Below are 3,273 nucleotides of genomic sequence, written 5' to 3'. Positions count from 1 at the left end.
GGCTCTCGTAACGCACCAGGGAGGTTTCGGGAGCTGCTACTCTGTTCAGCCATGGCTGTTCCCACACCGGGGATGCATTTCGGAGCAAATCACACCCGTGATGGGGGAAACGTTGGGCAAAGCTCCAGGCAGCTGGCGCAGGTGGGGAGGGAAGGGAGAATGGGAAAGGCTTTGAGAGCCCCATTTCATTTGGCTTCCCAAGGGGGAAAAGAGCCCCTCTGTGGGAGGAGGCAAGACTTCTGCTCAGGAGAAATTTTTCTTTATGGAAAGTGGGAAAAATTGAAACAAGCCTGTTTTATCTTCCTTCCAAGCAGATGCGGCCCGGGATGCCAAGGGAAGTGGCGACTCCACTTGCCAAGAGACCAAGCGGGGAGGTAACTCCCAAAGACCTCAGTCAAGGACCTTCTTAAACTCTTTAACATCATAAAAAAGATCCATGGGAAGGGCAGCCCGCCCTGAAAGGAGTGAGGTAGCACAGGGTGGGATCCAGCTTTTCAGAAGGGGCACACGAGAGGGGAGCAAAGGGGAGGGCTCTGGTGGAGTCGTGCTCAGCCCCAGAGGCACCAGGCAAGGGTAAAACCATCCCTGACCCCACCTGGCTGATCTTCAGCCCATGCCGTCAGGATAGGGGCAGAAGAGAAATAAATGCAACAAAATCCATGTTACAGTGCCTGGGCATCTGTGGCGTGGGCGGGCGCTGGTACCGGGCAGGTCCCTGAGCGGCTTTTCTTTGCTGCAACCAACGTTGAAGTCAGAATTCAAACCAAAATCCTTGGCTGAGCATTAAAACTTTTTGGAAATGGTTTCCATGTCTCCCTCACAGCATCCCTATGGCCTTTTCCTCTCTGTACATGTCGCCCCAACACATCTCCTTGCAATGAGAGTTGCCCTCAGGACGCGGACGTGCCAGGCCAGGGTCTGCTCCCATCCCGCCATTGGCACACAGGCGATGCTTACCAGGAGACACTGGCAATCAGCCATGCCACACTGGCACAGCCACCTCAGGTAGCGACACCCGCTCCACCTCTCCAGGAGGCTGTAAGCTGCTGCCCCAGGGGTGCCCTGGCACCACAGTGGTGGTACCTGGTGCCATGATGCCAGGAGCTGGTGCTACCCGCTGCCACAATGTCCAGGCTGCCAGTACTCAGCATCCCGGCAGGGCTGTGACAATGGCCAGTGTCCCCGCAGTGGGTGGTGCCATGGCCAGGCAGGAGGAGGTGATGGGAGTAGGACTCTGGTGTTCCTGTGCCAGATCGGGCCCCAGGGCTCCCCAGGGAGCGGTGGCAGCAGACGCCCAGGGAGGCCAGGAGGGATGAGGCCACCCCAGGGAGGGGAAATCAATGGCAAGGGTGAAGGGGTGGGATCCTGGCTGATGGAATCCTGGCTGAGGTGGCGTCTCCTTCCCCAGGGCCGTGTTCCCAGCAGGGAGAGGTATCAGCCCTTATGCTCTCAGAGCAGCAGCTCCCAGCAGCTCCTGGGCACTGGCTGGTCCCAAGTTGTAAGGTCCTACTCCAAACCACACGGACCTGCTGCACGGTCCCACACCCTGCGGCATGGTCCTGCAGCAGCCGGCGAGGTCCTGCTTCCCACCACGTGGTCCTGCACCAAACCCTGTGGTGCTGCAGCCTGCTGCACCCTCCTGCACCAGACCACGTCATCCTGCAGCCCGCTGTGCGGTCCTGAGTCCCACTGTACAGCCCACCACCCCATCCCACACCCCATTGCATGGTCCCACACCCTGCTGTGCGGCCCTGGACCAAGCCACAGCATCCTGCATCCCCTGTGTGGTCCTGCACCCCACCACAAGGTCAGGCACGCCATCGCATGATCCTGCACCCCACCATGTGGTCTAGCACCCCATCGCATGGCCCTGCACCGTTACATGGCCCCGCACCCCATTGCATGGCCCTGCACCCCATCACATGGCCCTGCACCCCATCGCATGGCCCTGCATCCCATTACATGGCTCTGCACCCCATTACATGGCTCTGCACCCCATCGTATGGCCCCGCACCCTGTCACACCTCACCCAGCATCCCCCCGCTCGGCCCAAGCAGCCTCCAGCGACTCACTCTCTGCTCACAGGGGAACCGTGGTGGCTGGAGCAGCTCCACGTGCTTTTTATTTTATAGCACCCATATATTATCCCCTCCCCAGTGCTTTGCCTCGGTGGCTGAGTGGGCACCTCTAGTACCAGCCAGCGGTTTCAGCTCTGGAGCTGTGGCTTCCTTGCCGGCAATCCTCCCTCTTTGCCCATTAAACCCCTAATTAAGCCGACAAGACACGCATTGGGTTTTAATTACAGCTTTGTGGTGGCTGCCCCAGGAGAGGTATCGGGGCAGGGGGAGCTGCACGCAGCTGGCCAGGTCTCTGCCAGGAGCAGGGCTGCCCAGGTGCCATCCCCGCGGCGAGGCAGCCTCTCCCCTCTCCTCTCCCTCCTCATTTCCATTTTCTTTCCTCTTTTTCTCCCTGGAAGACAAAGGACCAGGAAGATGAAAAGGCAGAGGGAGACAGACGGCAGCACTGTGCCGGACATCAGCCTGCGCCAGTGGTGATGGATGAGGATGGAAGCGGACAGCAGGGATGGTGTGGGGCTGGCAGCCACCAGCCAAGGCAGGAATAAGGCCCCCACGTCCCCAAGGTTCTGGCCCCAAAGAGCAGGACCCCAGCTGGCTTTGCCCCCCGGGAGCACATTTTACATCGGCATCCTGCAAGCCGCACCCAAACCACACGGGAGCTGAGCACCCACGGGTGTCCCAAGCTCCCCAGGATGCCTGAGAGAAGGGATGAGGTGTCCCCAGTTCCCACTCTATGCTGGGTCCCTGCTGCCAATGGGCTGAGCAGAGCCACCCGCAGCCCTGGGGTGCCCCAGCTCCCTCCCGGCTCCAGCCTGCACCTGTGGTGGCCATCCGCCATGCCGTGCCACGCTCTGCCGTGCCGTGCCAGCTTGTATCCATTAAGTGGTGAGTCAGAGCCGGTTGGTGCTGACTAACACCGATGTGCCAGCTCTGAGCACCCATCCTGCATGCCAGGGCACCCGCTGCACCCTGACATCCCAGGGTTGCACGAGTGCACTTCCCTGCTTCATCTGCCCGTGCAAATACACCTCCCTGGGCATGCACACCCTGCGTGCGGATGCCCTTCTCTTGTGCGTACCCCTCCTTGATGCAAAAGCATCCCTAGTGCAAATGCATATCCCGTGGGCAAATGCCCTTGCCTTGTGCACACACACTTAATGCAAAAGCATCCTGCGTGCAAACGCGCTTTCCTCGT

The sequence above is a fragment of the Egretta garzetta genome, unplaced genomic scaffold (genome assembly GCF_000687185.1).
Source record: "Egretta garzetta isolate BGI_Z169 unplaced genomic scaffold, ASM68718v1 scaffold7, whole genome shotgun sequence".
NCBI classification, from domain to species: domain Eukaryota; kingdom Metazoa; phylum Chordata; class Aves; order Pelecaniformes; family Ardeidae; genus Egretta; species Egretta garzetta.
This window is presented reverse-complemented; position numbering follows the sequence as displayed.